The sequence below is a fragment of the Schistocerca nitens genome, chromosome 1, assembly GCF_023898315.1.
Source record: "Schistocerca nitens isolate TAMUIC-IGC-003100 chromosome 1, iqSchNite1.1, whole genome shotgun sequence".
Classification (NCBI taxonomy): Eukaryota; Metazoa; Arthropoda; class Insecta; order Orthoptera; family Acrididae; genus Schistocerca; species Schistocerca nitens.
The window spans coordinates 483736873-483750070 of NC_064614.1; positions in this window are offsets into that span (position 1 = coordinate 483736873).

Genomic DNA, 13198 nt, shown 5'->3' on the forward strand with positions numbered 1-13198 from the left:
TGGGCCCCTGATACGTCTAGATACGACTCTGACAAGTGACATGTACGTAAGCATCCTGTCTGATCACCTGCATCAATTCAAGTCCATTGTGCAATCTGACGGACTTGAGCAATTCCAGCAGGACAATGCTGGATTACTGGTGTCAATTCCCTCCAGCACTGCTCCAGACATTAGTCGAATGCATGCCACGTCGTTTTGCGGCGCTTCCGCGTCCTCGCGGGTACCTTATACCACATTGGGCACATGTATATGTTTCTTAATAATAAATAAGAACTTTAGCGGCCAGTTTCTTACAAAATGGTCATAAATTATACAACGCCAAATGGCTGGGTTGTTTACATAAGGAGAAAAGTGGGCCCATTCAAATGGTTCAAATGGCTCTGAGCACTATGGGACTCAACTGCTGTGGTCATCAGTCCCCTGGAACTTAGAACTACTTAAACCTAACTAACCTAAGGACATCACACACATCCATGCCCGAGGCAGGATTCGAACCTGCGACCGTAGCAGCAGCGCGGCTCCGGACTGGAGCGCCTAGAACCGCACTACCACCGCGGCCGGCAGTATGACGTCACTAGGTGACATATTCGTGGTTGAGTCCATCATCGCAACCGAAGTCTAGTATTCATTTCGGTGTGGCTCGGCGCCTATGTGCGCAACTATAGTGCATGGGGCTCGGGGTTCGAGTCAAGTGTCTAACAGGCAGTATCTTTTCAGAGACAATTATGTGTTCAAGATCAGGTGTTAATTTATTAGTTTATTTACCGGTCTCGTTGGCGAAGTACAGAACAACAAAACCGTACCGTATTGCAACACTCATAAATGAATATAAGTTCTCGAATTATGTCATTACCGATAAATGACCTACGTTTTCACTAATACATAATGTTTTTAAACAAAAAATGAAGGGGAAAAGGAAAGAAACACGAAATAGGAACAGCTTCTGCTTGGAAACAGCGAGAACAAAGTTTGTAACAGATCACGTTTACAAAAGGTGTTCGACATTTGCACCATTTTCTTGAATGCAAGTTTTGCAAGGCTCTGTCATCCCCTCACCCAAGCGCTCAAAAACGTCGTCGTATTTTGGATGTGACGCCAGCCAGAGTGGCTGTGCGGTTCTAGGCGCTACAGTCTGGAATCGAGCGATCGCTACGGTCGCAGGTTCGAATCCTACCTCGGGCATGGATGTGTGTGATGTCCTTAGGTTAGTTAGGTTTAATTAGTTCTAAGTTCTAGGCGACAGATGACCTCAGAAATGAAGTCGCATAGTGCTCAGAGCAATTTTTTTTTATGTGACATCACATGTTTATCATCTGTTATCCACTTTTGGGGCATTTCCGGACCTTTGCGGCCCCATGTGTCTTATATTAAATTACTTGTCTCAGTGTCATCTACGGCTCTTCGGTTATTTTAAACTTTAATAAGAATCACACTGTGTATTTACATTTCCGATTAAACTGCCCGCCTCCAGGGCTGCGGGGCGTCAGGGGTGACTGTGATGTGCGGGACCGAAGGCTCGATTCACGTTACTGCCAGGGATTTTTCCTTGGTGGCAGGACAGTAACGGGCTCCACTCACACTCGTGAGGTCAGCTGAGGAGTTACTTGAAAGAGAAGTGGTGGCGCCGGGCCTGCAATCCCGACAATAGTCGGGAGAGCGCTGTGCCGATTACATGCCCTATATGCAGAATCCAGATGTCGCCATTGGCTGAGGACGAGACTGTGGGCAGTCGGGTCGAACTCTGACCAGAACCGTGGTTCTGGCTTTTTCGGATGAAACTCAGAGGCTTGGGAATAAATTCCGTGACTCATGTACGAGTGTTTCCAACTGAATTACTGAGATATTTCGAATAGTGTAGGAATATACACTCTATTCGATTTAACGAGAAATAGGATGAGTTGTGAAACTGTCCAAGTTTGTTGCTAAAAACAGTCCTCTCGAGTAGAAAAAAATGGCAGTGTCCGGGTAGATCATTTTTTATCACACCGACGGTGCCATTTATCTTGTTCCAGTCGACAGAAAAGCACATAATAGTTGCTTGTTCTATGCCAGAGAGCGTCTTGTCCCTGAATCGGCTGTTACTGCCCAAATAACGTAGACAATAGCTTCGTCTGAACGTTTTTTCTGTCTAAGTACTACATGCTCTTTGTACTACATGCTATTAGTATATAACCAGTGGAAAGGGAGGGAGACAATGCATTTATCCCCTCCCCCCTCTCTCACTCTAATTCAATCTGTATACTGGACAACAATAAAGGAAAATAAGGGGAAATATGAAGAAGTAATTCAGTTTCAGGTAGAAGAAAACAAAAACTTTGAAACTTGTCAGTAACACTGATATTCCACCAAACAGGACTTTGAAGAGCAAGTTAACAGAATGGACAATCCTGAAACGAGCTTACAACTCGAACACGGAAAATGAAAAGAAGAGTATGCTGTGTACTTCAATTTAGACAGATGGCGCTGAGAGAATTAGATTAGTAAATGTCAGGCTAAAACATGTGGACGAGTTTTGGCTATATGGGTTTAGTAATAACGGAAGAAGATATAACATGTAAACTGACGATAGGAAGGAAGACTTTCTTGAACTAGAGAAACATGTAAGCATCGAAAATTAATGGAAATGCTAAGAAGCATTTTTAGAATGATGATTTCTCCACCGTTGACTGTACTTTTTCTTATTCACAACACGAAAACAGTTCCGGCACTTAGGTCATTGTCAAGCAAAACGTCGAAATGTGTGTGAATTTCTAAGGGACCAAACTGCTGAGGTCCCCGGTCCCTACTCTTACACACTACTTAAACTAACTTATGCTAAGAACAACACACACACCCATGCCCAAGGGAGGACTTGAACCTCCGGCGGGAGGGGCCGCGCATTCCGTGACATGGCGCCTGAGACCGCTCGGCCACTCCGCGCGGCCATTGTCAAGCGGTTCATAATTTTACCTTTACATAAAATCCTCTTAAATAGCTTTTCAGTGGTCTCTCTATTTCATGATTAGGTTATATAGTAAATGGTGGCAAATTCAAAAAACTCATTTTGACTGTGGACACCGAGCACCAGAAGTTATTCGACATGAAGTGTGTTACAAAAGTACTCTGTCTGACGAGAAAAGTGAAATTCCCAGAAGACATGGACGAAAGTCAATGTAACTTAGTACACGTAGACACCATCGGCAGGCATGCAAACGATTAGAGTTGCGATTCTCTGTGACAGGTAGAATGACCACCAGAGTGCGTTAGTGTTGTTTATAATTAGTGCTGTTACCAGGCCCTGTAAAGTACTCTAGAAGCGAAAGCAGTGTCAGAAGTTGAGCGATCACTGTGAAGGACACGGAGATGTCGCGAACTCGTGTGAGGCAGCTGTATCAGCACCTAACAGAGTTTGAAACGGGGGTGGGTCATTGTGGTTCTTCATTTGACCGGCTGTTCGAATGGTGAAACATCCATATCCGCGGGGCTTTCAATGTGACAGTGGTACGAGGCTGAACCGCATGCGAGCGTCAGGTATGACTTGATCACGACTGGAAGTTATAGAGGGAGCTGTGACAGCACGGCTGTACGTCACAGACGTCCTACGTCCTCATGTGTTTACTGCTCATACGAGAGTCTCGTAGTGCCTTTTTTGAACAGGACGATACTCGTCCACACATAGCACGTGTCTCTGTGAGCTGTCTGCGTGATGATGAGCTACTCTTGTGGCCCGAAAAACCGCCAGATCTGTCTCCGAGAGAACATATGTGGTAACAGTTAACGCGTCAACTCCATCCTAGAGTCAGTTTCCTTGATATCAAGGAGCATTAAGCACTGTTGTTGGCCAGGTTGCCTCAGAAAAGGATGAAACAGCTTTGTGACACTCTTCCCAATGCATGCATCCAAATCAGGGGAGGGATGCTTTGTCATACTGATAAGTGGTCTCAGGCTACCAAGTTATTCGTAAATTTCACCCGATTTTGTGATCACAGACATAACATCACATACCCTTTCAACTCTTCAATTTTCATTCAGTTACCTCCTGTTCTGACTTCCTTCCTTTTTTGTCAAGCGATGTATTTGCTTGGACTGTAGCCTTATATGGAAGTGAAACGTGGCCGATGAACAGTATAAATATGAAGAGAATTTCAGCTTTCGAAACGTGCTGCTATGGTAAAAGGCTGAAAATTACGTGGACAGATTGTGCAACTAATCAAAAGGTACTGTACAGAACCAGGGTTAAAAGCGCTTTTTAGCAGAAATTGGTAAAAGGTAAGCATATCAAGGAGTAAGTAATTTGATAATGGAGTGAAATGGGGTAATTGAATACAGTAGGCATTTTCAAATGAATATAGGGTGTAGAACTTAAGGAGATGTGAAAAGACTTGTATGAGAAAATGGCTGCATCAAACTAGCCTGAGACATGACAAACAATAAGAGACATCCGATGCAACACTGAGGAATATTACTCAATAGTTCTGCTTCGTCAGAAAACTCATGAGTGAGCCCTCTGTTACATGTGAATCTCAAACTGTGTTTCATCACTTGAGAGCACCAGAAAACAAGAGAAGTAAGTCTGCCCAGAGTAACAGTTATAGAGGTTGATCAAAAAGTTTCCGTTCGAAGGCTCTACAGTCCAGAATCGGTATGTCAACCAGGCAAAATCACCTTGAGCACTGAGGCAAGTTTCCCCCCGACGGTACAGGTTTAAGATATCCCTTTTGTAAAACACCGCAGCAGCAGAAGCAGTACCTTTTGCCGCACATCACTCCACAACGGTATTTTCCGACAGACGAGCTCCCCCTTACACATTCTTCATTCTCCGAGGACTGTCTACCGGTGTTTGTTCTTCGGCACCCGTTAAAACAATAACAGCACGTCGGTCCTGCTTGGACGCTTTTGGTAGTAACGTCGCCATGCGTCACGTTTCCGCATTTACCGCAGCCATGTCGGAATAACACGCATACCACATTAATCTTTTGCTTACATATCGCTGTTTATACGCCCGCGTCGGAGTTGCGCTACGTCGTATACATGCTGCAGCAACGCCCTCAAACGGAAACGTTTTACTCGCCCCTTACACATTGCGGATAAAACACCGCACCGACGTGGATAGCCGCAGATGTACCTGCAGGCTGATTCTGGTGGTTAAAATTAAACGGCTGTGTCAGCATAAGAGTTTTTGTTTATTTCCATTACATGCACATAAATTACCTGTATGATATAAAATCAGTCTAAATCAACTTCCTCTTAAATGTACATTATGTGATCAAAAGTATCAAGACACCCACAAAACTTACGTTATTCGTATTAGGTGCACTGTGCTGCCACCTACTGCCAGTACTCCATATCAGCGACCTCAGTAGTCATTAGAGATCGCGAGAGGGCAGAGAGGGGCGCTCCGCGGAACTCACGGACTTCGGACGGGGTCAGGTGATTGGGTGTCGCTTGTTTCATACGTCTGTGCGCGAGATTTCCACACTCCTAAACATCCCTAGATCAGTGTTCCCGATGTGATAGTGAAGTGTAAACGTGAAGGGACACGTGCAGCACAAAAGCGTACAGTCCGACCTCGTCTGTTGACTGACAGAGACCGCCGATAGTTGAAGAGGGTCGTAATGTGTTATAGGCAGACATCTATCCAGACCATCATACAGGAATTCCAGATTGCATCAGGATCCACTGGAAGTACTATGACAGTTAGGCGGGAGGTGACAAAATTCGAATTTCAAGGTCGGGCGGCTGCTCATGAGCCACACATCACGTTGGTAAATGCCAAACGACGACTCGCTTGGTGTAAGCAGCGTAAACATTGGAGAAATGAGCAGTGGAGTAACGTTGTGTGGAGTGACGTATCACGGTACACAATCTGGCGATCCGATAGCAGGGTGCGGGCATGGCGAATGCCCGGTGAACGTCATCTGCCAGCGTGTGTAGTGCCAAATAATATTCGGAGACGGTGGTGTTGTGGTGTAGTTGTGTTTTTCATGGAGGGGGCTTGCACCCCTTGTTGTTTTGCGTGGCATTATCACAGCACAGGCCTACATTGATGTTTTAAGCACCTTCTAGAGTCCCACTGTTGAAGAGCAATTCGGGGATGGTGACTGCAACTTTCAGCACTATCGAGCAGTTGTTCATAACGCACGGCCTGTGGCCGAGTGGTTAGGCCTGCACAGAGTCCTGACCTGAATCCTATAGAACACCTCTGGGATATTTTGGAACTCCGACTTCGTGCCAGGCCTCACCGACCGACATCCATACCTCTCCTCAGTGCAGCACTCTGTGAAGAGTGGGCTGCCATTCGCCAAGAAATCTTCCAGCAGCTGATTGGACGTATGCCTGCGAGAATGGAAGCTGTCATCATGGCTAGGGGTGGGCCAACACCATACTGAATTCCAGCATTATCGATGGAGGGCGCTACGAACTTGTAAGTCATTTTCAGCCAGGTGTCAGGATACTTTTGATCACATAATGTATTTCGATGTACACAGAGCAACGCTTATTGTATTGAGAAGAATATCACGCTAAAATGGTTTATAACGTTGTGGCGAATTACCGCAAATTTCATAGTCGGATTATATGAGCAGTATTAAACAGTATGAAAACTGTGTCAAGAACGTGACTCGCTATGTTGCATCAAGCTGTCGTGATAACCGGGTCTAGTTATATAGTATACGGAATGTCAATTACGACGTCGGACTCAGACGGACGAAAATGCAAGCCAGGTGTAAATCTACCGTCAGAACTTCGGTGTCCTGAAATATTGGCTGATGCGGACGTTGGTGAAGGACTTGCGGTGCGTTGAAGGATTAGCAGTTTGCAGATATGATGAAGGTACTGATAACATCTGTCTTATTCGCTCAGATCTCTATCGGGAATTTCTGTCACAGAGGTTAAATGATCGAGTTTCTAGAGGAAGAGCAGAAGGAGGTGTCAAAATCGCCCAGGACAAAAAAATGGTTCAAATGGCTCTGAGCACTATGGGACTCAACTGCTGTGGTCATAAGTCCCCTAGAACTTAGAACTACTTAAACCTAACTAACCTAAGGACAGCACACAACACCCAGCCATCACGAGGCAGAGAAAATCCCTGACCCCGCCGGGAATCGAACCCGGGAACCCGGGCGTGGGAAGCGAGAACGCTATCGCACGACCACGAGATGCGGGCAGCCCAGGACACTTTACTTTCAACTTTGACCTTGTACTCATGTTTACTTACGACTGTCACTTCATAGTATTGTTGTTGTTGTTGCTGTGGTCTTCAGTCCGAATGCTGGTTTGATGCAGCTCCATCTTCTATCTCTTCTTCATCTCCGTTACATTCATTTGAAGCTGCTTACTATGTTCATCTTCACGTCTCTCCTTTGCCGAATTGACGGTTTAATGATGACTCAGAATGTAACCTATCAATAGATCCCTTCATTCAGCCACGTCATGCCATTTTTTCCTCTCCAGTTCCTTTCAGTACCTCCTCATTACTAACTCGATCTGCCTGTATAATATCCAGCAGTCTCCTGTGACACCGCATTTCAAAATCTCCTATTCCCTTCTTGTCTGAACTGCTATTCGTACACGTTTCACTATTGTACAAAGGTACACTACTGGTCATTAAAATTGCTACACCACGAAGATGACGTGCTACAGACGCGAAATTTAACCGAGAGAAAGAAGATGCTGTGATATGTAAATGATTTGCTTTTCAGAGCATTCACACAAGTTTGGCGCCGGTGGCGACACCTACAACGTGCTGACATGAGGAAAGTTTCCAACCGATTTCTCATACACAAACAGCAGTTGACCGGCGTTGCCTGGTAAAACGTTGTTGTGATGCCTCGTGTAAGGAGGATAAATGTGTACCATCTCGTTTCCAACTTTGATAAAGGTCGGATTGCACCCTATCGCGATTGCGGTTTATCGTATCGCGATTTTGCTGCTCGCGTTGGTCGAGATCCAATGACTGTTAGCAGAATATGGAATCGGTGGGTTTACGAGGGTAATACGGAACGCGTTGCTGGATCCCAACGGCCTCGTATCAGTAGCACTCGAGATGACAAGTATCTTATCCGCATGGCTGTAACGGATCGTGCAGCCACGTCTCGATCCCTGAGTCAACAGATGGGGACGTTTACAAGACAACAACCATCTGCACGAACAGTTCGACGATGTTTGCAGCAGCATCGACTATCAGCTCGGAGACCATGGCTGCGGTTACCCTTGACGCTGCATCACAGACAGGAGCGCCTGCGGTGGTGTACTCAACGACGAAGCTGGGTGCACGAATGGCAAAAAGTCATTTTTTCGGATGAATCCAGGTTCTGTTTACAGCACCATGATGGTCGCATCTGTGTTTGGCGATATCGCGGTGAACGCACGTTGGAAGCGTGTATTCGTCATCGCCATACTGGCGTATCACGCGGCGTGATGGTATGGGGTGCCATTGGTTACACGTCTCGGTCACCTCTTGCTCGCATTGACGGCACTTTGAACAGTGGACGTTACATTTCAGATGTGTTACGACCCGTGGATTTACCCTTCATTCGATCCCTGCGAAATCCTACATTTCGGCAGGATAATGCACGACCGCATGTTGAAGGTCCTGTACGGGCCTTTCTGGATGCAGAAAATGTTCGACTGCTGCCCTGGCCAGCACCTTCTCCAAATCTCTCACCAACTGAAAACGTCTGGTCAATGGTGGCCGAGCAACTGGCTCGTCACAATATGCCAGTCACTACTCTTGATGAACTGTGGTATCGTGTTGAAGCTGCATGGGCAGCTGTACCTGTACACGCCATCCAAGCTCTGTTTGACTCAATGCCCAGGCGTATCAAGGCCGTTATTACGGCCAGAGGTGGTTGTTCCGGGTACTGATTTCTCAGGATCAACGCACCCAAATTGCGTGAGAATGTAATCACATGTCAGTTCTAGTATAATATATTTGTCCAATGAATACCCGTTTATCATCTGCATTTCTTCTTGGTGTAGCAATTTTAATGGCCAGTAGTGTACATTACTGACAAATATCTTTAGAAAAGGCTTCCTAGCACTTAAAATTATATTAGAACGAATTCCTCTTTTACAGAGGTCCGCATTTTACATCCTCTATGATTGGGCCATTGCCAGCTATCTTGCTGTCCAAGTTGCAAAACCCACTTACTGCTTGTAGTGTCTAATTTTCTTCTCTAATTCCTTCACCATCATCTGATTCAATTTGACTTCTTTCCATTGGCCTCGTTTTACTTTTGTTCACCTCACCTCACACTAAAGCTCTTATAAGTCTGTGCAGAAAGGGAGCACCAATTAGTGTTTTGTCTCTTCAGCGATGGGTGGAATTTTTACGTGGTAGCGCCACCCCTGGGTGGGCAGAACAATAAGGAGGCAGGACTGAGGGGGCAGCTGCGGCGCCATGTGGATGACCCGGCAGCAGGCAGCAGGCGGAGGCAGAGAGGCAGATGGCTCGTGCCACCTGGCAGCTGTTGCGTCGCGCTACACCTGCGCCGGCTGCCTCCGCACTCCTCAAATGGAAACCTATCGCCGCCCGACAGCTCCACTTTCCACTTGCGTGTGGTCTAGTCGCGAGGAAAGCCGGCCGGGCAAGAGCTGCCGCTGCCTTCAAGCAGACGCTGCATCCCGTGCGTAGCGTTCGTGACCACGATAAATTTATTTATTTTTATTTTGCGTATTGCAATACAACGATAATATTTTATATAAGTACAACAATATGTAAACGAAATGTATAAAACGAAACAATGTGTAAATAGTACATGTGTTAAAAACAAGCAATAGCACAAAAGGATAAAGTACAAACACTCAAGACAAAATAACTACACGTTAAAAGCTTGGCAAGCCTGACTAGAAACTCATTCATATATTTAAAGCTCAATATGTAGATTGCACAGCCAATCCAAAGCAGAGGGTTTCACATATACAGGGTGAAAAGTATTTAAACCGACAAGCTCTGGGAGGTTGTAGGGGAGATCAAAACAAATGTTTTTCCCTGACGTCATTTTCTCCTATGAGGAGTATTTAAACCGGTAAAGGAAGATTTCTCTGACGGCAAATAAATTAAACCAACAAAAACTTTTCCATTTTTTTATGACCAAGAGACAACACATTAACACAACCCAATTTCAGTTACAGTAGATTTTCAAAAATGCCTCCATTGATATGTAAACAAAGGTTACACCGTAGGATCATGTTCTGTCTGACACGGGCAAAAACCCCAGGAATATCCTGAATTTTTCCTGCTGCTGCTGCTGCTGCTACTATCCGGGCAACCAGATCCTCTTCTGATGCAACAGGAGTTGCGTAAACAAGGTTGCGCATCTCTCCCCACACAAAAAAGTCCAGAGGGGACATATCTGGGGATCGAGAAGGCCATGGTACCTCTGCCAATCTACGTTTCTGGGAACCATCGGTCAAGGAATCGACGCACACGACGACTGAAATGTGCCGGAGCCCTGTCATGTTGGAACGACATGCGTTGTCTTGTAGGGAGTGGGACGTCTTCCAGCAATTCCGCCAGTGCTCTGGAGAGAAAATCGTAATAGTTCATGCCATTTAATGGCCTAGGTAGCAGATACGGCCAAATTAAACAGTCCCCAACGACACCGATCGACACATTAACGAAGAACCGCACTTGAGCGCTAGTAACTGTGACATGTGAGTTATCCTCACTCCAAACATGCGAATTGTGCATGCTGAAGACTCCATCACGCCCGAACGTTGCTTCATCGGTAAACAACACAGAATATGGAAATGTAGGACGCATTTCACTGTTCCAGGTACCACTGCGAAAACTGTGCTCAGGCTGGATAATCAACTGGTTCCAAGTTGTGGACACACTGTAAATGAAATGGACGTAACAACTGCTCTCGAAGGACTGTTCTTACATTTGTCTGATTCGCCCCAATGTTAAGTGCAATTGCACGAGTGCTGATTGAAGGATCCCGCTCCACATGCTGCAAGACAGCTTCCTGAAATTGCAGCGTTCTTACCGTGCGACGGAGTCCCTGTCCAGGTAATCTTCTACATGACATTTCGATTCCATGTTATGTAACTCAGTAGTTAAATCTTTACGTGTTTGTTCAAGTGTGGTGTCTAACTTTTGAAGCTTTTGCTGTGTTTGTCTCTGATTTTGTTGCATTGTGTCTAACTTTTGAAGATTTTGTCACATTTGTTTCTGATTGTGTTCAAGCGTTGTGTCTAACTTCTGTAGCCTTTGTCCCATTTGTTTCATTAACTGTGCACTGGTGTCTGAAACATGTTCCTCAGTGCTATTCGGCAGTGAAGTTGCACCGGCAAGATTCACATTTTGACAAGCAAAAAATGTGTCTTGACTTATTTGAGAAAACGATGAGAACCCAAAACCTGAATCTGCAGTATTTGCAAGATTGTGTCCTGTCATTCCCGATTCCTGAGGCGGGCTGTTGCCGACCGATCGATCGATAGTGCTTCCCTGTTCACTAATTGTTTCACTGTCTACACAATTGTTTGCTGCCCGCTCCATTTCCCTATGCACAATTACCAAATTACTATGTTGAACATTAGTTAATTCATTACACGGTGGCGCTAACACACTGCTTTCGTCTTCACTGTCATTTCTAAGCTTACTTTGGAGCCTAGTATTACGTTTTTCACACGCCATTATTGTCACAATATTTCACACGACAACACAAAAAAGCACAATTTGAAGAGCAAAAATAAGAAAACACATTAACATAGCACTGAAAATAATATCTAGTTAATTGCAAGCGCAGCTGCGAAATACTTGGTGCAAATTTACATGCGTGCCACACCTGTTTTACTGTACAACAATGAAAGACTGCAACTAGAAAGGAGATTCTCTCTACAATTACGCGCTAGCAATAAACAAAATCTACACTAATTATACAAACTACAAGAAAAAATCAGAAGATTCCAGTGAGGTATCCTCGGCTAAGGATCGACTTATGAAACGTCCCCATTGAAAAATTATACATGACTGTGCTTAAACTGACACACAATATTTTTAGCGCAACGCAATCTGACTTTCAAAAATCCCTACAAAAGAATGGCCCTAACTAACATTAACCAATACGTTTCACAAATCACTTGCCTCACAAAAATCTTGGTTACTCGAACTACTGCAATACAGCGAGAGCCACTACTGCCAGCTAAATAAAAGATTCAAACTACGGAAGGCACTAACTACTGATAGGCATAGTTAGCAAATGAAAGATTTTAATAGAGAACAAACATTGTATTTACCTTAATAGTCTTAATATACACTCCTGGAAATGGAAAAAAGAACACATTGACACCGGTGTGTCAGACCCACCATACTTGCTCCGGACACTGCGAGAGGGCTGTACAAGCAATGATCACACGCACGGCACAGCGGACACACCAGGAACCGCGGTGTTGGCCGTCGAATGGCGCTAGCTGCGCAGCATTTGTGCACCGCCGCCGTCAGTGTCAGCCAGTTTGCCGTGGCATACGGAGCTCCATCGCAGTCTTTAACACTGGTAGCATGCCGCGACAGCGTGGACGTGAACCGTATGTGCAGTTGACGGACTTTGAGCGAGGGCGTATAGTGGGCATGCGGGAGGCCGGGTGGACGTACCGCCGAATTGCTCAACACGTGGGGCGTGAGGTCTCCACAGTACATCGATGTTGTCGCCAGTGGTCGGCGGAAGGTGCACGTGCCCGTCGACCTGGGACCGGACCGCAGCGACGCACGGATGCACGCCAAGACCGTAGGATCCTACGCAGTGCCGTAGGGGACCGCACCGCCACTTCCCAGCAAATTAGGGACACTGTTGCTCCTGGGGTATCGGCGAGGACCATTCGCAACCGTCTCCATGAAGCTGGGCTACGGTCCCGCACACCGTTAGGCCGTGTGGGGAGCGATCTCCTACACTGGCCGTACACCACTGGTGATCGTCGAGGGGACACTGAATAGTGCACGGTACATCCAAACCGTCATCGAACCCATCGTTCTACCATTCCTAGACCGGCAAGGGAACTTGCTGTTCCAACAGGACAATGCACGTCCGCATGTATCCCGTGCCACCCAACGTGCTCTAGAAGGTGTAAGTCAACTACCCTGGCCAGCAAGATCTCCGGATCTGTCCCCCATTGAGCATGTTTGGGACTGGATGAAGCGTCGTCTCACGCGGTCTGCACGTCCAGCACGAACGCTGGCCCAACTGAGGCGCCAGGTGGAAATGGCATGGCAAGCCGT